At 42.5% G+C, this 23,727-nt stretch overlaps 1 protein-coding gene across 1 annotated transcript in view; it reads left to right on the top strand.

Annotated features, from left to right (window-relative positions):
- Window positions 1-1,330: 1,330 nt before the first annotated feature.
- The window catches only part of CYSLTR2 (cysteinyl leukotriene receptor 2), a 65,988-nt gene continuing 43,591 nt past the window's right edge, over window positions 1,331-23,727 (top strand). The window contains exon 1 of the mRNA XM_054586615.1: window positions 1,331-1,369. The gene's annotated coding sequence lies outside the window, so the exon portion shown is untranslated. The remainder of the gene's footprint in view (window positions 1,370-23,727) is intronic.

Genomic DNA, 23,727 nt, shown 5'->3' with positions numbered 1-23,727 from the left:
AGACATAATTTTACTTCTTTCTTTCCAATTTGGGTACCTTTTTTTCTTGCTTAATGTTACGGCATTCTATCCTAGAAATGATAAGGATTTTAATGGGGAAAGGGGAGGTGAGAAATGGTTGGATTTGGGACATATTTCATAGGTATAACAAATGGAATTTGTTGGCTTGGATGTTGGTTGTGGGAAAGTAAGAGAAATTATGAATGACTTCTCAGTTTATGGACAGACAATGGGTAAATCACTGTGGTACCATTTGATTGGGTGGTATTAATGGAGGAAGGTGTGTTTCAGAGAGGATGAGAAAAATCTCTGTTTTGGATATTTAAAATTTGGCCATGGATGTGGATAATGTAGACATAGATAAGAGAATATGTTCAGAAGACAGACTTTTTGTGGCAAGCTCACATTTAGAAAAGGTGTGGAAGAAGAGGCATTAGAAAGGGAGGCAAAGAAGAAGCAATCCACAGGGTAGAAAAAGAATGAGGAGACTTCAGGGAAACAAGGAGAAAAAGTTTCAGGAAAGTGGCATTGATTAATTGTGTAACCACTTGGGGAAGGAAGAAGAGGACTAAGAAAAAACCTTTTACATGAGCAATGAAGCATTTGTTGATAATTGTCCACAGAGCATTTTTAGCAGAATGGGAAAGGTCTCCACCTGAAAGCAAGCAAATAAAAAATGCAAGTGGGTGATGCAAAGTGCTCTAAACAGATCTAAAATGCTGTGTGCTTAAAGCTGAAGTGTTGATATTACTGTTGTCACAGAGACAAAAAACAGTTAGGAGAACTAAAAGCCACTTAAAACCCCTGACTCTAGCCCATCATAGCCCCTTGATCTGTTCTAAAAGTTGCTGATAAAAACAGTTATTAGAGCCCTGGCCAGTGTGGGTAATCCTGTAACCAAAAGTGTGGATTTGTTCTCTCATACAGGCATGTTAAGATCCTCTGTCCAGGTTCACTAGAGAGGCTACAAATTTATGCTTCTCTCTCATATTACTGTTCCTCTCTCTCCCTTCCTTTCTCTCTAAAAACAATGAAAAAATGTCCTCAGGTGGGGATTAAAAATACAAAACAAAGCAGTCATTCCATTCAGAGCTAATCTAGGTTTCCTCCTTTTAGATGTAGTTCCTAACTGGGACTCTTACCCCTTCTTGAGGAGGAAGCCAGCACCAACACCCACACAAAGTTTCTATACGGCACAGATGGCTCACTGACCAAAAAGTTCCTTATTTTCTTGCTATTGGCTGTCAAGGTTCGTAAAATATAATTTGCTGTTTCACTTTTCCTTTAAACAAGCAAGTTGAATTACTTGGAGGAAGAAGGCAGGAGAGACAGGAGAGACTAAAGTCAAGGCATCTGAAAGAAACTTCAGGTAAGCATTTTTTCTTTGCTTTGTTAATTCATAATTGAGACTTATGTCTTGCTTATCACTTCATACATAGTCAGAAGAATAATTCTTGAAAAGTAAGTTATTTTTGTTTGATATAAATTTTTTCTACCATATACATAGTAGATTTTCTTTCTTAATAAAATATTAGGAAAGTACAAAAAAGTAAAAGGAAGCAAAAGCTAAGGATGAGATAGCCTCTATTGATATTCATGTGGGGGGATGGTATTTCTTTTACTTTTTTTGTGTATCACTGTGTATAATTTTAGTTAATACAAGAATAATTTGTGGGAAACTCAAAACTTCTAGAAATTTCTATCATCTACCTCAACCACATAAACTGTTGAGATGAGAATCTTCTTGAGAGTTTAAATTTATTAATGCTTTAAATAAATGGATTTGTTTTCAGTGCATTGGAGCTGAGAGATAGTGGGGCTTCAGAATGTTCTAAAGGTACCAAAATTTAGCCCAGCTCTGTTAGTATTCTGCCTCCCTACCAACCTGGGATCCTAGGGTGTACCCCATCATCTAAGCAACACCTTTTCTGGGAGAAAGCTGTTATGCTTTTGCAATGTAACTCATTGGTGCATGCCAGGACCATCTTGGGCGTTTTAAAAAATCTCATGTATATTCATTCCAGGCTCAGGGATTCCTCCTGCTTTTCTTGTTTGTCTTACACACCAGATATCTGAGGTGTGCTAGTCCCCCAAGGTTAAGCCCAGAATATGGAAGTCTACCAGGGGCTTGTCTTATGCAATTTTCCACTGAGCTCTGGTTAATGCAGCAGCCAAGCTGGATAATGCAGAGAAAGACAAACATTTGCCCAGGTTGCTTAGCTTTGCTATAGAACCTTAAGAAATTCCTGTCAGAACCTCATCACTGTCTCTATACTGTTCTCAGATTCTACCCACTGCCTTCTTTGAATTAGAGTTACTTATGTGAGGGTTTCATCCTTTTATTGGGTAAAGAATGCCTGAGGATGGAGTCCTCACAGAAAACCCAATACATGCTTTTCCTTTTTGTTTAACTCCTGGAGACAGCTTTAAACCAAACTTTCAGCACTCTTGACCGTCTGATCCTAGATTACTTTGTCCAAGATGGGTTTGCACAGTTGCCCGGGGCAGGGGGGACTCAGAGGGCAGATAATGTCAAGGTGACGTGAGCAAGGGCCAACCATGGAACACAAAGAAAACTCTGTACTGAGTTTTGCATCTGTCCTGTTTGTCAACCCTCTCACATTTTCTGTGTCTGTTTGTTGAGGCACCCTACTTTGCCTAGCAATTCTCTCAGCTCAGCCACTACTGTAAAGAATACAAAATCCTATGAAAAATAAAAGCAGAACTATTAAGTTCCACAAAAAATGGTCAGGTCAGGAAATGTTTCTGTTCCTATAAGAGAGAGCTACACTGCTTTGCTACTGACTATCTGATAATCTTTGAGCAAATTATTATTTCTAGACTACAGTTATGAAAGAGGGAAAATAATATCTCATAAATCACATGGTTGGTAAGAGGATTAAGTAAGCAATTGAATATTAAGCACTTTGTAATAAAAATATTAATCCCCTTTCCAGACTCACTAGATGAATGATGAAAACACTATAATAAAAATATTAATTTAAAGTAAAAAAAGAAAAGAAAACCAAGTACATGGGCTCCATTAAGAATAAATGGGAAGGGAAGGTGTAAATAAATTAATCAATGAGAATGGACTTTAGTTAACAGCTTATGTTTATCTCTGTTGAATCTATTAACCTCTTTATATTAACTGACCCAGGGAGAAAATGGTACCATCTTTGACAATATTTAATGGAAAATTTCTATTGGACTGATGACTTGGTGGCATTGTGGGTTCACCCCTTTGATGAAGAAAATAATGGGAGCCTGAGCAGTTGGAGCCAAACAATCCCAAAGTTGGAGGAGTCTTTAGGGAAAGCCAGGTCAGGCATGAAAACGTTTTGCATCTTTAGTGCTTCCAAGAGAGGTTTCAAAGAAGAGGGGAAACAGGGCTGAGGAAGAACAAGAAAGAAGAGAGGAGAGAAGAGGGGAGGGGAGAACAGACTAGGGAAGGAACAGGGAGAGGAAGAGAAGAGGGAGGGGGCGGAGGAGGTAGGAGGGGAGTCTATTTGCTCTGGAAGTTTAGAGATTACTTAAGCTGGGAAAATTAAAAGGAATCTAGTCCATGATTATTACCTCTACTGTACATTATAAAAACAAGGATTTATTATCAATAAAAAACCTATATTCCATATAAGTGTCATCCTGTGAGGCTGTAGGGATAGTATTTTACCTCGTTTGCACCTCTAGTACAGAAAACACGATTGTCTACAGAGTACTTGGAGGCATCAGAGATTCCTTAAGGTAAGTTGATTTCTTTTTATTTTGAGTTTCCCTTAACAACTTTGTTCCCTTATAAATTCTCTGGGAGATTTGAAAGTGGCTTCCTGTGTTAGCTGTAACAACACAAATATGTGTCAGGAACTTATTGGCACTGAGTCAGAAAGACAATCTGCAACCCTCAGAGATATAAATAGTGTTATTTCCTATAATGTTTAGAATAAAGCACCATTTTAGTTGCCTCTATGACTACCCCCTTACCTCTATGTAGTCCTGTCCCCAGTATTTAGGTTTGAATTTTAGAGACAGAAAGTTTGTGAAGAAAAATGCACTAACATACTTTTGTTGCAAAAAGACCATTGGGGATTTTTTCCCCCCAGAAAATATTTATTGTGAGACATAACTGAGGGGTTGGATAATAGTTTCATGAGCTCATTTATTGGTTATTTATTTGAGCACATTTTTATGTTACAGGTTGTGCTAGGGTCTGAGGGTTCAGTAGTGGCAAGTGAGACTCCATTCTTGCTGTCAGTGGGCTAACAGTGGTAGGTGTGTATAAACAGGAGTTAGTTGCTGCCTCATGGGGTAAATATGAGGACAGGAAGCCCACAAAGCTGCAGAAGCAGGTGGGCCAGCTGCCAGCCCAAACTAGAGGGGTCAGAGAAGGCTTTTTCTAGGAGGAGTGATATCTAAAAAGAAACCTGAGGCACTGGCCAGGTAGCTCAGTTGGTTAGAGTGTCATCCTGATACATCAAGATTGTAGATTCATTCCCCAGTCAGGGCACATACAAGAATCAACCAATGAATGCATAAATAAGTGGAGCAGCAAATTGATATTTCTCTCTCTTTCTCTAAAAATAAAAAAAAAATTTTTAAATGTAAAAAAAACCTGAGACAGACAGGTGATGAAGTGGCGCTCAGAGTGAACAACAAGAGAAAGCCAGTTGTATTTATGGCATTGAAATAAGTCCCGTGAGGCTGATATAGATTTTCCTGAGGGCAGTGGTGGGGAGAGAAGATGATTGATGGCAAGATCCAAATTGTAAAAAGCCTGGAGTTGAACTTAATTCTGAGGTGATGATGGGTTTTAAGCAGAAGAGTAAAGTAGTCAGAGATGCATTTTGGAAATGTCACTCTGGTCACCATGTAGAAATGGATTGAGAACAGCAGGAGTAGAAGCTGGGAGCCACTCAAGAGAGTGTGTCCTCTGTCATCCAAGTGAGAGATGACATCTGTACTAGGATAGCCCTGAGCTGGCCCCTGTAACAGAAAGAGAGGCTAGTGGAGACAGGTGGGTAATGAGGCCAGGTCTGCCTTAGAGGAGACACTGGGCAGCAGAATGGTCTGGGGGAAGTGGAAAGCTGGTGGTTTGCTTTTGCTCCTTGCCTTCTCCTCTTTAGGTTCAAATGCCAATTGCACCCAGGCTGCTGGCAGCTGCCCAGGGCATTTCCTGGTTTTCACATTTTTTCAGACATATGAAACATTCTCTCCTTATCTGATTTTTTTTTTTTTTACTATCTTTATGTGTATTTTATACCCAACACTCTAAAAAATTTTTAGACCTTTCTTCCCTTGACAACAGACAGGGTCGTGACCGAAATGATCATGTACCAGTTGCATGTGATGTGCCTGGCTCAGTGCATATGTGTAGGAGGCTTTTACCTGTGCTGCCTCCTCTGGTCCTATCAATAACACAAAGAGAGTGAATACTTGCTGATGCTCACACAGTTGGCAAGGGGTGGAGCCAGGATTTGTATCCTGTTTGGATTTACTCAACAAGTGTTTTCATGATATCACAATACCTCTGTGTCATTTAGGAAATATGTTTAATAAGCTACATTTATCAATAATTCCTTTGTTCTAATAAATGAATGTAATGGTGTAATATAAAATACCTAGGTAGGAGGGAAGAGAAAAAATTTTTATTTGAATAAGTGGGCTTTGGGGGAGCCCCCCAGTCATGTCAGTTAGTCATTTTAATTATGGATGGGGAAAGTCCTTTTGCTGACTCAATCCCTAGGAGATTATTAGAAGGAGATGGGTAATGGTCTCTGAGATAACACCTTCTGATCTTTTATCTTTCTTCTTCTGCCTTTGAATTTAGAAGACTTGGGAATCAGGACTCAAATGCAAATGATCTTTTGTGACCTTACTTAGATCAGAAATTGGGTTAATAAGAGATACCTTCAATTTTCCTTAATACACTAATGAAGTGCACTAGAAAAATGACAAAAATTTGTTGACATAGTTTTATAACATTAAATTCATAATCAGCATCAAAGGCTCATACATCCTGTTACTGAGGAAGAGCTGAGAAAAGTTATGAGAACCAGAGAGAAGACAGCACTTAATCAAAATAATGCTTAAAAAAATGAAGCTGTATCTTCAGGGAGCTCTCCTTACATGTTAAAATTTTTCTTTGCATTGTATGTGCATTTGTTTATTGTGGTGGCTGTATGTTAGCCATTAGAATGAACATTGAAGTAAGCTAGCTTTGAAGAATATTAGAGAATGAAACAAGGGGACTTAGCAAAGACAGAGGTGGGAAAGTGTTGCTGGACATAATGCTATTCGCCTCCCTCTTGGAGGCAGAGAGGCTCCCTTATGTGCTCAGATGCCAGCCTGCAGTTCCTGCTGTGTCCTTGGGGATAAGTTGTACTCTGGGAGCATTTGTCTCCTTCAAATAACAAAGAAAGAATCTAAATGCCCATCAGTAGATGACTGGATTAAAAAACTATGGTACATTTACACAATGGAATACTATGCAGCTAAAAGAAAAAAAGAACTACTAAACTTTGCAACAGCATGGATGGAACTAGAGAGCATTGTGCTAAGCAAAATAAGCCAGGGGGCGAAAGACAAATACCATATGATCTCACCTGTAAGTGGAACCTAACCAACAATACAAAGATGCAAGGAAAATAAGACCAACAACACTGAAAGGAAAAGAAACGAACAGAGACAAGAGGGATGGAGGGAGGCGGGGACAGGGGAAAAGCAAGGGAATGGGAGGGTCGGGGAACATGTAGCAAGGACTCATGGACAAAACCAAATGGGAAAGATTGAGGGAGGGAGGGGGAGGGGGCAGGGGAAGGTGGTGGGGGGAAGGCAGAGACAAATGTATTTGAAAAAATAAAGAAAATAAAAATTTTTTAAAAAGCACAGAAAAAAATAAAAAATTAAAAAAGAAAAAGAAAAAGAATCAAATTGTTAAACAACTCCAGTTGTAAAAGTTAGTTATCCCTAAATATGTCCAAAATCTATCGACACCTTTTTGCACAGGGAAATTTTAAAGAATGGAACTTCAGAGGAGAATATGCCAGCTGACCAATCAAGCAGAGGGGAAAATCTTATCAGAGAAGGATATTAAAAAAAAGACAACTATTGGTAAACTATCAGTCCAGCATTGTTGCTTAAAGGAGCTGACCTTTTAGTCACACCAGAAATTTCCAAATTGTTACTCTTTATTCATGCTGACCTTTGCCCTAAGGGTAGCTCTGGCAATGCACATCTGGAGTTGTCTCTTCTTCCATCTGTCCATGTATGTTTCTGGTGGTGGACATTATTTTACCACACATTCTGTGGTATGAGCAAAGTACTCCTTTTAGTGGAAGAAGGCCATAGTTGATAGTGCTGCATGTTCAGCCCTACCCCCAAACTGGGCAATGTTTCAAAAACAGCCCAGTAGCCTTTGGCAAAGTCCAAGCAAGGAAGGCTCATGTGATTCCTATGGGTTCTCAGGAGTCAAGGAAAGTGCTAGAAGGAGAGGGAAGTACACACAAGCTGAAGAGAATGTATGGATGAGCAGCTGGAAGAAATCATTGAAAAGTTGACAAATACAGTGATTTCAAGAAAATGTTCTAATTAGAAAACAGTATCACAGGGCATGTCTGGTCTTTAGAACCAAAATAAGAAATAAAGTTCATGAAATTCTGAAGTTATTTTGGGAATTTCTGAAATTTCCCTGAGCATTTTGGAATTTAGTCAGGAGACAGGTCAGAGAGATCAGCCAATCACCAATATTCCCCTTCCTACTGGCTTGATTCTGGTGGATTCCTGAGGAACCTGAGGAGAGATGGTGGGGGTTGGGGAGGTGGCTGGAAAGTTTGCTTATAAAAGAAGCTAATTAAATTAAGTCATTACAAGGGAGAAGTTGCTTGTTACACTTGGCCTCCCACAGAGATTCTATGCCTGTTGTGAAAATTGCTTGTCAAAGCCTTTCCCATCCTTGCTGCAAGATCTCATGTAGGCATTTCTTGATGGAAAATGGGCAGGTTCCAAAGACTGTTCCTCAGGGGCTTCAAGTTACTCCAGGATCACATGGTAATACTATGAGCAACACACCAAATTTTCTGTCTGCCAAGCTCCAGGGCAAGTCAAGCACCTCTGTGAGGATGGGGCTATATGAGCTTCACAACTTCCAAATGTGGGGTCCTAACCAGAGGACAAAAATGAGACAATAAAACTCTGCAGGGGGAATAATCTGATCTCAGGAGTCTGACTGAGAAGTCCCTCTGGGTCTTGGAGCTTTTGAAGAGAAACTCTGCAGGTCAGGAAAGGTGGGCTGGAGAATTTCCTCCTCAGGAAACTTCCAGAGCCATAAATGCTATTTAATACCTACTGATTTTCAGCATTTCACCAACTATTCCTTTCCCAATGGACCTGAGGTGCTGACTTTACAGATATGAGGCATGGGGAAATAAAGGATATCCAGAAGACAAAGAGGCTTTAGCTTGGTGGTGCACTTTGGGGTATTTTGAGGAACTTTGCGGGGAGATAGGTCAGAAGATGGATTGGGCAGCAGAGTGATCCAAGGTGCTGACTCCATAGAAGTGGAGCCCTGTGTGGTTCATTCCCCTTCCCCCACTTATTCTGGAAGCCTGGACACCAGCTCAGTTCCTTGTTCAAATATTGTAACCTCAGTTCTTTTTGTCTGTATTTTTGTTTTGATCTCCAAGAATTTAATTCACTTTATCCCTTTGAAAAAATTCTGAAAGCATGACACTGTTCTGGGGAGGCCAGAAAGGTCCACAAATCTTTATGTTTCTACCATAACATTTGGGGCTGACTTCACTAAGGGTAGAGCTAGAAGCCTTGAATTTCAAGGACTAGGCACTCAATGATACTTCCCTATTTTGGGGAGTATGTTAGTTCGGCAATCTGGGGCCTCTGGGATTTTGAGGGACAAACATATAGAATCTTTCAATCCAGAGTTGTATCCTTTCTGCACAATTTCAGGGAGCTAAGTCTGTGAGCTTTTGCAATAACAGCAGTTAGTACATGGTGTTTCCTCTAGCCTTTGCCCTGGCCTCAGTGCTATGCCTGTGTCATTTCACTCAGTCCTCACAACAACCTGTGAAGTAGGGACTCATAATCATTATGCCAATTTTACTGATACAGAGATAAAATCAGCTGCCCAAGATCCTATAACTAGTGAGTGCAGGAACCAGGACCCAGATCCAGAGTTTTTGCTCCTCTCTGCTGTCGTGCTGTTTCCCTGCTTCACTGTCATGTCTTTCTCTATATTTTATCATGAAATCATCCCTGAGCCCTTGGTTTTGTATTTTTACTAGTGCCTTGAGATCCTTTTAATTATTTCTCAAAACCCACCTTTGGGATTTAATCATAACAATTCACATTGCTGAGTGCACACCAGTATGAAATACATTCATTATGCCATTTACATGTCAGGAAACTGAGGCCCAGAGAAGATAAGTCACTTACCCAAAATCCTGAAGCTTATAAATGGCAGATTTGGCTCTATGACCTTACACCAATTCCCTCCTGTGATCATTTCTATGAACCTTAAAAAGACTGTCCTATTTCCCATTCTACAGTATGCAGAAGCTCTGGGAACTATAATCCAAGTCATGCTCTCGAGTTGTTAGACAAAATAAAGAACGTTATTGGGGGGGGGGAGTTGTGAATTGCAGGGTGGGTTATTAAATCAGAAGACTACTACTACAGAGAATGTCAAACCCCCAGAGAGTAAATGGAGATATTAAATAAGAAGTAGCCTGATGGGGCTATACTTTTACTGGGACCATAAAATCCTGTGATTCTGTATCTAACACATGGTTTACAAGCCTGCAATGGTAACTCTCATTTGTTTAGTGACTAAGAGTTTATCAAGTTCCCCCAATAGGTGTTCAGCATAATAAGGGATGCAAAATCAACAGAGGATTTTTCCTTTCTTCAGCAAATCTCATCTGCAGAGGGCAATGTGATGTTGTCTGCCTCAAATCTATCTATCAAAGCATATAAAGAACTAATCTTAGCTGTTGGAAAGACTAAAAAGGTACAGAAGGCAATGTGGATTAAGAAGAAGAGGATTTGACATGTCATGAGTTAGGTGCCTTGCAGACTTGGGTGAAGGGGAAAGGCAGAGATAGAAGAGAGCAGAGGGTAAGGATCAGGACCATGCATGAAGAAGTGCACATCCAGGTCTAGGCTCCCTGGTGTTGAGGAGCAGTAAAATAATAACATTAATGCTACCTACACAGTTTTCAAAGTGCTTTATATCTGTTATTTAGTCCTCCCTGAGGTCTCTTCAGGTATGTGGTTGAGTTATATTTTTGTCCTCATTTCACAGAGAAGCTTCCCAAGGAAGCTAAGTGATGTGTTAGCCAAGGCCATGTGTATGTACAAAGTGGCATACCAGGACCCAGATCTCTGTGCTCTTTCTGCCATCTGTCACCTCATTGCATGGCTCCACTATTGGTGCTGAATATCGAACATGAGAAAACAGGTACAGCTGGGCCAAGTGGTAGAAAGTCATATTTCTGCTTGAGAAATTTGCATTTGGTCTGATTGGCAATAATAGGTTTATGATGAAACAAAAATGATATTTTAATTGATGCTATCTCACAATGGTGTTCAGGTCAGGAGATGCTAATGCTATCTAGGCATCAGCTAATGAAGTCTACAGTTAAGATGGTGACTTTGTACATGGAGAGAAATGATAGAATTCAAGGCATATTATATAAAAACAATGAAGATAACTCTGCCGATTGACTGAATGTGAGATATAAAATGTGAGATATACAGAAAAATTGAATAAGACATCTCCAAAGCGGTCGCTAGCTATATTAGCCTGCTCTGGCTGCCATAACAAAGTATAGGGTTGGCTAAAACGTTCATTTAGTTTTTTCCATATGATGGATGTAATAGTGCTTAGTTGTCTTTAACTTCATTTGAAACAATTTTGTTAGATTTTAGTGTGACAGTTGTCATATCAGAATGCATTTAAAAAAGAAACATCAAAATTTGTGAAGAATTGTGCAGCGTATGGAGAAGGTGCTGTGATTGATATTTTTGGTATGTGTTATTTTATTATCATTTTTAATTGCTCTGTTACAGTTGTCCCAGTTTTTTCCCCTTTGCCCTCCTCCATCCATCCCACCCCTCGACGTCCATAGTTAATCCCCACACTGTTGTCCACATCTGTGCCAAAAGTAGTTTGCAGAGTTTCTTGGCACTATTTACATTTTGGCCAAATAATTCTTTGCTGTGGGGCTATCTTGTGCATTAGAAGATGTTTAGCAGCACCCCTGACCTCTACCCACTAGAAGCCAATAGTGAGAGAAAACCAGCATATTCAAAAATATCCAAATCATAAAGTTACTAGTGAAAATCAAAACTATGTCTTTTATTTTATGGAAAAACCTAAACAGACTCTTTGGCCAATCCAATACCATAGACTGGGTGTTTTACAAACAGAGATTTATTTCTCACAGTTCTGGAGGCTTGGAAATCTAAGGTCAAGGTGTCAGCAAGGTAGGCTTCATTCTGAGGCCCATTCTCTTGTCTTGTAGGTGGCCACCTTCTTGCTGTGTCCTCACTTGGCAGAGAGCATTTCTCTTCCTAAAGACAGTAATTCTATTAGATCAGGACTCCACCTTATGGTGTCATTTAACCTTAATTATCTTTATAAAGGCCCTTTTCTCAAATATAGTCACATGGAATGACAGGGCACAAACATTCAGTCCAAGATACCAGCTGAGTGGGGTTAGTTTCAGGAGCAGGATAAACTCAAGTAACATTTGAGGTAGAGACATAATTTCCGGGTAACGTTATCCTAGAAATGTAGCAATATAGCTCAGGTAGAATTCAGGAAATTAAAAAAATTCTTGGTCTCAGGTTTTTTTCTTTATTTGTAAAACTGAGAGAATAATGCCAACTCAGACTACTTCAAATGATAGCCAAGTGGAGCAAATGAGATAACTGAAATGAAAATTCTTTGCGAATTATAAGATGAAAAATTACATCATATGTAAAAACATATCTGGGAGTCTGAGGCAGATTGACATCTCAAAGTCTCCAGACTGGCAAGTTCTTGGAGAATTATAATGAGAGGTGAGCTGAGGACCACACTGGGGCTCCAGTGGGGCTCCACAGTCAACTGAAGAACTGATAGTGGCTTCAGAAGGGCTGAGCAGTCAGGAAATAACCATAAGTCCTTAGGGCCACAGAATTCAGGGAGGGAGTGGAGGTTTCAAAGACAAGACATGAGAATCATATGAAAAGCACAGTAGAATCAGCTGCTAAGCAGTAACAAATGACCTTCTCCTACTTATGTATGATTCTGAGGAGGGTCTCTGAGTTGGCAGGGATGGGGCAAGGAAGCCATTGCTGTGAATAAAGAGGAAGGTGAGAAAGAAATGATAACAGTGAGCCCAGTGATTTAGAAACTTTAGGCATAAAAAGACAATGAAAAAAAATTAAATATGTCTCAGAGTTAGGTAGAAGAAGAAAGTATTGTTGCATTTGGTTGACCACCTGCTATGCCTATGCCTCTTTCATTTACAACTCAAAACAATCCTAAGGACTATCTTTATTAGTCTCATTTTAAAAGTAAGGAAGTTAAACTTCAAAGAGTAAAGGTTATACAGGTAGAAAGTGGGTGGGGTGGGGGAGTAAAACTAGGTGACTGGGCTTCGAGTACAGAATATTCTACTCTCGCATGGTTCAGGAGTATGAGGTTTGAAGAGTTAGGGGGAGAAATTGTTACCTAACAAATGGACCTGTGGTGGGGGGCGGGGGTTGTGCCCAGATGCTGTTACCAAAACACAACACCCACCACCCCCCGGGGTCCCTCGGTTGTAGGTCCTTTGCCCGCCACCCTTGGAATTATAGCTCTGAATGGCAGAGTCTGGTGAAAAAGAAAGGAACTATTTATTCAAAAGTTATACAGGTTTTATTAATGGCTAAGTGTCTCCCTTAAACCTCAAAATCCCTTTAAAACAATCACCAGCACACACACAATCCCGCCTTCCCCTCTTTGCCCAGTTAGGCGAGTCAGGCCAGTCAGGGGTACTGTCCTTCAAAAGAAAAAGAACAGAAGTCCGGGGCTTGGCTAGGCAGGCCTCTCATTGTTCTCAGCACCATCCACTGGGTCACAACAATCTCCAGCTCTTAATCCATAACCATGTGGCACCTTCTTATGGCCCACTAGCAAGAGTCCTTTCTCCCCTCTTTCTTCCTGCGTGGTCTTTACACTGTTCCCCAGAGTCTGTGTCCCTTTTCCTCTCCCACAGGCCCCTGTCTCCCCTCTTCCCTCTCTAATTACATTCTGCATTAAGTCTTTTAAACCTTCCTGATTATCTTTGGTGATATGCAAAATAACTCTTTTTGCATATGAAGAATGAAGCTATCTTGTTATTGACATGCAAAATGACTCTCAGTGGCCCTGCTCAAGGCTCCCATCCCCCATGGCGGCCCACCCTGGGGTGGGGAGATTATATTTTTCTTGGACACCCCAATCTCCAGGCCCTGTCACAAATACCCTTTGTTGGGGGGCCCTGGATGTGCCCCGTTGCAAAATGAACAGAGGAAGAAACTGAAGTCATTTGGGGGAAATGGTTTGAGAGTAAGAACAAAGGTGTCACCAGAGAGAAGAAGAGTTGCATCTTCCCTCTCTGAATCAAAATTTTCCTCCAGCCACAAACCCTTCACAGCTGCAGGACTTGAGAGCATCCTTTCCCTTCACTGTGGTCGTTTTCTCAACTGCTAACTGCTTTATCACTTTTCTGTCCTTGGGCCCTTCTCCCCACCTTTCCAATCAGTGATAACCTTCTTATTGCTAAGTCCTTTGATACTTTTTACCCACTGACTACCCCCTCTCCCTTTTAAATAAGTCTTTCTCTTGGTCTTCTTGACATTGAGTTCTTGATTCATCTCATTGTTTGGCCAATCTTTTCTTCCAGGCTGCTGTTTTATTAGCATGTCCCTTAATTGTTGATGTTTTCCAAGGTCCTGGCTTTGGCCCTCTTTCCTTCTCTGTTCTCAAACCTCTGCATGATCTCACCCATTCCTCTTCAGTTATCAAGTGCTGATGGCCCCTAAACTCATAAGACTCCCCCAGCTATTCTTCCCCAGCTCTGGACTGCCATGGGACAGTTCTTTTTGCATGTTTCATAAATGCCACAATTTGAAAATACCCTAAGTTTTTTTCCTGGACTACAATTCTCATTTCTTTTTTATGTCTCAGTCCCACCCAGATATGTCTACCCTTTCTGCTTTAGACAATCAAAAGGGCAATTCTACCAGTCTCTCTGAACTTAGGCATGCCTCCTTCCAAACTGTTCTCTACCTGCTGCCAGAACCACCCCTCCAAAATGCAAAGCTGCTTTCCACAGCTCAAGAGCTCTCATTGCTCTCTGAATAAAGCCCAAACTCCTTAGTGTGGATATAGGTCACTCAAAACAGTCTCTGCCCACTTTGTCCTCCCTTTCATGCTTTACCTAGACTTTATTACTTGCAGTTCCCCAAACTTGCCATGTGCTCTCAGAAGTTGGTCTTTGTGTGTCTTATGCCCCTGTCTGGAACCCCTGATATTTTCTCCTTAGCCAGGCTCTCAGTATCTTAAAAACTCTCTTGTTCGCAAGGCTGTCTGGAGCCACCCTACAAATTCCCATGGCACTCTTTAAATTTCATTCTGATAGCTCCTCTCACCTTGCTTTGTTTTTTTAACTTTTCACCTGTAATAGAGTTTTGTCTATTAATTTGTCTGATTTATTCACTCTCCTGGAGGTTATAGTTGTGTATTCTTCATTTTCTCATACACAGGACCTTACAGTTGACTCTTGAACAATGTGATTTTGAACTGCATGGGCCCACTTATATGTGGATTTTTTTCAAAAAATATATACAGTACTATAAATGTATTTTCTCTCCCTTTGATTTCTTAAGTAATATTTTCTTTTCTCTAGCTTATTTATTTTGAGAATATAGTATATAATACCTATAACACAAAATATGTGTTAATTGACTGTTATCAGTAATGTTAACAAACAATAATTTGGGGTCCTGCTGCCCACCGCCACACTCTAGGCAAAATTTTAGATGCAAAGCTTTGGTGATAAAGGAAAGGAGTCTATCCAAAAGCTTCACAATTTTGGAATAACAGCTTTCCACAAGAATTAGTCACTTAGGCCTATCAACCATGGCTAAACTCTTTAAGTCTTTAGTTATAGCTTTAATCACTTAAAGCTATCAATTAAGGCAAAACTTTAACACCTGGGTTCTCCTATCATTTCCCCTATTTTTAGTTATCTTATTTCTATAGGGTCAGTTTACAAACTAAAACAACATAATATACAAAAACTACAAAATTTTGGAAAGTGGAATTCTTCTGCCTAAGAGCTTGTCCCCTCTAGGACACCCAAAGAATAAACCTGCCACTCTGCTAGGCCAGCCCAGTGGCCTGTGCCTGGAGTTCCTTTCCATCCAAAATACTGTCTGTTAGGAAATGTGGACAGCTGCAGCACCATCATCCAGGCATCCTCAAAGAAGAAGATAGCCAATGAGGGAGCCTGAGAGTCCAAGCCAGCTGGAGAGCCCCCAAGCCAAAGGCCTAGCTCTCTTTTATTTCAAATCTCCTAGCCCATAATTCCATGAACTCTTGAGGCATTCAGCTTTTTAGCCAATCCCATCTAGACTATTTACTATTGCCTCCTCCTAGGGTCCCTCCCTTTTCTTCCCCATTAATATGATTAGATCTTTCTGTATCAGTAAGACTTCCTGTCAACAGGCTATTGGTAGTTACGTTTTGGGACAGTGAAAAGTCAGCACCCCAACCCTAACATTGTTCAAGCGTCAATTCTATATATTCTGCTCAGAGAAAGGCAGGACAGCATTGTGATTGAGAGCTGACAACTGGGCTCAGGCCTATACAACCATTAGCTGGCAAGTAAAGTTGGACACACAAACTATTCTCTCTGTGCTTTGGTTTTTTTCACCCTAAAATGACTGATTCAGAGTACCTAGGCCTATTTGGGGATTAATTGAGTGAATACACAAAGGAGCAATCTTGCAGCTTCTAAAGGCTGAGCAGGTTCACAGGGGATTCGGGCAGACAGAAAAAAATTCGTGGAGCTGTGGGTATGCTGGACATGCCTTTATTCTGGGGTGGAGCAATCCACGCATGCTGGAAGCTACATGTTGCACCATGGGAAGTCCTGACTCCCTTTTATACTGAATGCACACAAAGCCGGCAGGATGCCAAAAGATTACATAACAGCATGATTCTGCACATGTGGGCCCATTCTCAAGGTTATATGAATACTGCTTAATCATAGTTGCCCAGACATCTGTGTAAGGAATACTGGCTGACTCCATTTTTACTACTATCCACCCCTTCAGGGTTCCTCACCATACAATGTACATGTATGTACACATGAGGGTGTCTTCCATGAGGTCCCCTTGGCAAGGAGGGCAGAACCCTGCACCCAAATGCCGCAACAGCAGTACAAACTGCAACAGCACTCAACAAAAGTACAAGTGCTGCTGCCCAAGACAGCAAGGCCCCACTGCCATTCAGTGGTTAGGGAGCCCACCATTCCTGCATGGGATTATCTGTAAGGCAATTGATAGCATGGGTCTCAGGAGCTAATGCCCATAGAGCTTGGCTAACATTATGATAGACATCTGGAATGTACACAGAGCATTCATCCCCTACTAGGGCAGACACTCCACCTTGTGATGCAGTAAGCATATCTAAGGTAATATGATTTTGTAAGGCTACTTTTCTCAATTGATGCATTTCCTCATTTAACAGGCTTAAGGAATCAAGTGTTGCATTCAATTCACAAGCATTGGGCAAAGCCAAAGCAGTTATCTCCGTGTCAGTGACTATCAATTAAGGAAGTGAGGGATGTCCAGAAGCAGTTTGAGGAGAAAAAATAGCCAATGGGTAATACCACCAGGATGTACGCTTTACCCAGTGTCATGCCTTAAACACTTCCCAATTGGTTGACTGGATTGCAAGAGATTTCTGAACTCTAGCAGGCAAATAGGGCCATCCCCAGGTACCTAGTTTAATTTCAGGGCAGGTAAGGCCACCGATGAGAGCCACACACCCAGAGGGCCCTAGTGGGAACTGCAGCCCACATGTCATTCTGTGCCTCCCAGTAATGCTTCAGAGTATGAGTCTGACACAGACCTGTCAGAGTCCAGCCCATTTGGGCTTGTCCTTTGAGACTTTCAATACCAAGGGGAGCTGGTCCAGCCAGCTCCATGGCCTCAGCTGTGCACCACCCTGAGCCATCCCATATGGAGTAGCTGACTAATGGCCTGGGTTGGTCATACTGCTGCTTTGCCCCAGCGTAGTCGTCAGTCCAGGTTGAGTTCCATAAGGGAACTGCACTGTTCCACTGGTTCTGTAACCAAGTCAACTTTCAGAAAGAAGCCAGAGAGATGTACCATAGGATGCCAGTGGACAGGCTCAGGGAGAGTTTGGTGCAGACCCAGCACGGTGATTGATTAGCCACAGAGGCATAGGTATGTACCCAGTCAACTAAAGTGTTAGTTTGTATCCTAGGGGCAAAAAGACAAAGCAGTTATTGGAACTAACAATGGCAAATCACAACCCTCAGGCAAGATACAAGCAAGTTTCTGGTGAGCCAAAAAGACTGGCTGGCAGAGGGGGTCTTCCTGGATGAGGGAAGAGGGGACCATACTTTTCGCTCTTCAATTGGGTATTCAGCATCTATTTGCAACAACAGTGGAGAACTAATAATGGACCATAGGGATATCACAAAGATGCCACAGAGAAGCATTTCATGGTCTGCTGGTCCTGGGTATGTTACCTGCAATACTGGGGGCCAGGTCGCAATTGCCCAGGGCACTATTTGCAAGTTTCTCTCCACTGGGAAATAAGAGCCACCCAATGCATGTGAGGGAGCTTTTATTTCCCAAGACCATGTCCAAGTGGCCATTTGCCCTCTCTCTAGGCCCTCAGGGGCAGGCAAGAGAATATTTCCGTTTCCCTATGCCTGGTTTCAGCAAAACATCCTTAGTCTGTACCTGCATCTGAATTGGAGCTGCAGTCTGGTGGAGTAATGCTTCCACCAGAGCTGGGTCCCTGCTCCAACTCCTCTCATGTAGAGTCTGGAGGACAGTCTGCAAGCATTTCGTCCAACCCCCAGCACTGTTTCCAACCATCACACCTTAACTAGCATATCAACCTCATCATTCCCAGGGGAAGCAAGGAGTACATGCCTGATCACATGATATGCAATAATTTGTTTCTGGTGGCCTAATCTCCGTAGATCTTGCCACAAGGTCTGCCCCCATAATGGCCTATGCATAACCATCCATTTATTTGCATACATGTAGAGATCCATAACGTTAGCCCCTGGTATACCACCCATCTGTGCAAATAGTCAGGGGCAGTGCTTCATTTTCAACCATGAGCCACATGGCTCACAGCTCAGCCCACTGGTTATTCTGACCTGCTCCAGTATCAAACCAGATTGGGTCTGTTTCTGGTTGGATTGCTACAGCAGTCCACACAGCAGGCTGGCTTCTGCTGGACCCATCAGTATACCATGCATCTGAGAGAATAGGTGCCCACCTTTCCTGAAACAGGCTAACTTCCATTCCTTCTATAGGGGCAGGAGCAGTAGATTTTCCATCTACATAGGTAACAGGGCCCAACACTTCCTGCAACTCTCCCTGTAGGGGGCTAGTGTACAGAGTACTCCTTTGTTGCAGATAAACCCCTCACTTAGCCAATGTGAACGTTTGGGCCATCCCACTGTGAGGCTTAGCCATCCAGTGTTGGATCCACCCAGCAATGGGATAAGTGGTCCTTACAGTTACTGGGGAAGTTCTTGTTATAGCATCCATGGCCAACAGGGCAGCATACACAGCCACCAGTTGCTTTTCAATCAGGAAGTACCATTCATCTGCTCCTTTCCATAGGTGGGACCAGAAACCCAGGGGTTGATGTAACCATTCTGATCACTGCTACAGAGCTCACCCAAAGCCTTCTTGGGTCACATGCACATCTAGCTCACAGGGTCTAGCAGGATCCAGAGCATGCAAAACCTGAGCACATTTAATGATGCACTTTGCTCCTTGGAACACTTGTTCCAAGGTCAGGGTCCAGTCCCAGCCCACTCCCTTTTTTACCAAAGCATACAAGGGGCAAACACCTTGAGCAAGGTGGGGCACGAACGCTCTCCTGTACTCCAGCAGGCCCAAAAATGTCTGGAGCTGTTTCACAGTGGTAACGGTAGGATTTGCTTGAATTTTATCTATCACCGCATCAGGGTGATTTTTGTTTTACCTGACCAGACAACCCCCAAGAATTTGACAGATAATCCAGGCCCCTGTAGCTTGGCTTTGTTGATTGTCCAGCCACATGACTTCAGGTGGGACAGCACTTGTGGCACTGCTTTCTCTAACTCTGTAGGGGAATCACTGGTTAGCAAAATGTCATCAGTATAATGGAAGAGGTGCACTTCTGCAGGCCATGGCCACTTAGCCAGGTCCTCTGCCACAAGGCCATGACAGATGGTTGGGCTGTGCAAGTACCCTTGAGGAAGCACTGTGAAGGTCCATTGTTGGCCCTCCCATGTGACGGCAAACTGACCTTGACTCTCTGGAGCAATATCAGTGGAGAAAAAAGCATTTGCTGGATCAGCCACAAAGTAGTAAGTTCCCAGCTCATTGGTTAACTGATCCATCAAGTCCACCACAGAAGGGACTGCTGCATGTATTGGGGGAATGATCTTATTGAGCTTCTGGTAATCTAGCATCATTCTCCATGTGCCATCTGGCTTCCACCCTGGCCACACGGGGGAGTTGAAGGGGCTGTCAGCGGCCCTAATTATTCCCTCCTTTTCCAACTCTCCTATAGTAACCATGATCTCCTAATGGCCTCCAGGCATCTAGTATTGCTTCACCACCATGACCTGTTTTGGGAATGACAACTGAAGGGGAGGATACTTAGCATGTCCCTGTGGAATGGCTTTTACCAATTGCGCTTGCAAGCCAAACTCTGCTGCAATGGTGTGTAGCCACAATCCTTGGAGCACATCAATACCCAGGATATACTCAGGAATGGGGGACACATAAACAGTATATTCACGGGGTAGGGGCAAATGCCTAATACCCAGGGAGAGCCATATAACCTTTGCCTTTATACTATGCCTCCCATAACCATCCATTGAGGCCTCAGGCCCCAGGAACTTCTCAGGGTTACTGTACAGGAGAGTACATTCTGCCCCTGTGTCTACTAGAGCCCAGACCTTCTGCACATTTGTGTAGGGTGTTCTTTCTTCTTTCTTCAGAGTGTAGATCCTAGCCTCCAAGTCTTCGTCTCTTCCTTGGAGTTCACATAACTTAACTGTATCAGGAAGTGCAGCCTCCACCCCAGCTTGCAAAGCTGAAAGAAACACCCAGTCCATGCCCCCCGCAGCTGCCCTGGTGCTTGGCTTCCCTAGGGTCTCCCCTACCACTCACAGGGCCTTCTCTACCATGTTGGGTGCCCCACTAACATTGGGCCAGTCCTGTAGGGGAAGCCCATGCTGTCAGGAGACTTGCCACTGGATACCACATACCAGTGAATGGCCACCCATCCAGACCCCCCTCCAAAGGGGTCTGATGGCTTCTCCGTACCCTACTGTGACGGATCCTGCCAACTAGTCAATTGTCTTGCAGCTTTTCAAGGCCAAGCAGGTTCACATGGGATTCGGGCAGATGGAAGAAAATTCATGGAGCTGTGGGGATGACGGAAATACCTTTATTCTTGGGTGGGGCAATCTGTGCACACTATAAGCCACACGTCGCACCGAGGGAAGTCCCAACTCCCTTGTATACTGAATGCACACAAAGCCGACGGGATGCCAAAAGATTATATAATAGCATGATTCTGCACATGTGGGCCCATTCTCAAGGTTATGTGAATACTGCTTAAGCATAGTTGCCTGGACATACAGGTGAGGGAGCCTGACTGACTCCATTTTCCCTATAGGAGCTTTGCAGAGTAAATGCAGTACAGGTTGTCTATTGTTCCTTTTGAATGAACAAGTATTTGTGGCTTGAGATAGAGGTGATGGTGGAGGTGGAGGTGGACTGATAGAGGAAACATGCTTTTTCAGAGCCCTTTGGCAGGTTTGGCCAAAAATGTGGGGCTTGAAGTGAGGGATGAGATTAGACAGACAAGGGCTCTGATGTCAGTTTACTAGAAGGATTTTTAATGTGGGACTTAGAAAGCCCAGAGACAGTGACCAAATAGGGGACTCGGAACACCACCTAGTAGCAATCAGGGGGCTGCTGCATGGCAGGTCTACCAGGTTTGGTGATGTTGCCCTTTCTGTCAGGACTGCTCTGTATAAAATCCCATAATTAATGCCTTGTAAAGATGGTGCAGACTGCACCAACCTTGATTCTTCAGAACATTATTCTTTAGCAGTTTACCACAATGTCATGGTATCTGGTTGTTTAATTGCACATTGCTTGCTGTCTTTCTAGGTATGTCCATGTCAGTGTGCCTGAGTGCCTCAGTCTTGAGGTTCTGAGCACAGGTTGTAGGCCTAGATCCGAGAACCGAAGGTGAGCACATTTGTGGGCTCCCAGTCCCAGTCAGTGCTGATGGTCTGGGAGGACTCTGCAACAAGGTCTCATGATCCTCTGTAAATGCATGAAAATATATAGTTCACTAAGTAAAAAAGAAAAAACTTCTGTGAGGTTTGGGACAGTTGCAGCTTTGCTACAACCATGAAACAGTCTAAGCATCAATATAAGCCATTCACCCTCCTCAGATTTTAACTGGTCCTGTGGCACATTTTGTTGTCTCCATAACTGAAATATGGTATTTCCATCTGCTGCTGTTTCTCACTGTTTCTTCTTTGTTGTTTTATTACCAGTAAAGCTGCAGGAGACAAAGCCTTAATTCTTTCTCTGTTCCAAGCCCACTTTCAGTACTAGAAGACATGCATATGTCAATTTATTGCCTAATTTTCCTTGAATTTACCTGTTCATATATTTCTTAGCTTCTTGTCACATACTTAATTGGTCTGGCTAAATTTTACAGCCACATCTAGCAGGTGATTTATTTTCCTTCCTTCCTTCCTTCCTTCCTTCCTTCCTTCCTTCCTTCCTTCCTTCCTTCCTTCCTTCCTTCTTTCCTTCCTTCCTTCCTTCCTTCCTTCCTTCCTTCCTTCCTTCCTTCCTTCCTTCCTTCCTTCCTTCCTTCCTTCCTTCCTCTTTTTTCTTACAGTCTAGTGAAATTTTGCAGTGTGGTATAGTCAAATATATTATATTGGCAGGAATAAGAATCAAAATGTTTTAAAGGTTTCTCAAGAGAAAGCATTGAACTAAATGGAATTTTGGATCTGAGCTGGCCCTGTTTTCAGCCTGTGGCTATAGTTAAATAAGACTTCCAGGAAGAGTAAATAGTTTCCTGGGGTTTAAGATGCTCTTGAAATCAAAGGCCCAGATTGTTCCTACAACTCAGGCTGTTTGACAGTTATGGGCCACTCCTACTTCTCTGCAGCTCCCTAAAGGGCCCAGAACCAACCCTAATCTTAGGCAGAGGAATTGAAGCAACACCTGGGACTCATTGTTACCCTTGGGGATGATCTAATTTTGATCTTGTGCCTTGATTCTATAATTGGGCATCATTCATGTCCCAGAGGTTTAGTTCCCATCATTAGGGAAAATGGACCCCTATCTTAGCATTTATGGTCTGAGCCTCTGTGTCCAAGGCTTTGTCCAGCATTTGGGCTATCCAAGAACCAGGGCCTGCCTGCACTAACCAGGCCTCCTCTCATGTCCAAAGTGTTCTCCTTGCTCTGTGACTTGCCAGTAGAGTGTCTGTTTGCTTGCAAACTGACAATCACCATGAGTTCTGCTTTCCTTCCCAGATGCTCAAGGAATCCCTAGGGTCCCTTTTTGGTCACCCACACCCCTCAGTTATCTGGTGGATCACCTGTTACCATCTTTCTTGATGATCTTTTGTATGTGGTTATACCTGCTGGATTCCATGCTTTGCCTCTGATAAGGGACTTTCCCCCAGCATCTCAAGTTGACAGTGTCCCTAAAGGCTTGTTACACCCCAGGTTGCCATTCTCAAGTATAATTCCAAAGCCTTTTTGGTCTTAAGGTGGGAGAAGTGCTGGTCTTCACGGTCAAGAAGTTTAAGGACTTAATTGCTCTCAAGTCTATTTGTACTAATTCAGACCTCTCCTTGGCCTCTTAGATATAACTTTCTTTAGGATTTTATCACAATCCCGACTCTGAAGTCAGTATCTTTAAGTCTAAAAAAGTTCTATGTGGCCATAGGGACAGACCTCTGTCCTTTTCCATAAAGCCCATTTGTAATGGAACAATTCTATGAAAATTTATTTGGTTGGTCACACCAGTCTCAGTTCCCTTGCCTTGTCTCCTGTCCCCTAGGCTTTGTGTGTTAAACATGGTTTTAGTGCTATGTCCATACTGAGCTAACACATCATTGTGACAATTAATTCAACTCCATGTTTGCCTCATGGACTTTGTTTGTGCATACTCTTTGTGCATGGTCTGTATGACCTCTGGCATATCAACACTGTACTTCCTGATTTAGTGTTTGATCCTTCTGTCCTGGACTGCCAACCAACAGACACTTTGGTTCTCTATACAATTGGTTAAAACACTATCTCCAAGCTTATTTTTTAGCTGTGTTCTCTTTCCCAAGTCAAGATTACAGACTTCCTGTCTCTTCATGACTATCTTCCTGAA

The sequence above is a fragment of the Pteronotus mesoamericanus genome, unplaced genomic scaffold (assembly GCF_021234165.1).
Source record: "Pteronotus mesoamericanus isolate MK-2021 breed Mesoamerican mustached bat unplaced genomic scaffold, CSHL_Meso_final contig_94, whole genome shotgun sequence".
Lineage (NCBI taxonomy): Eukaryota > Metazoa > Chordata > Mammalia > Chiroptera > Mormoopidae > Pteronotus > Pteronotus mesoamericanus.
The sequence above is the reverse complement of the archived record's forward strand: the minus strand, read 5'-3'. Positions and strand labels throughout refer to the sequence as shown.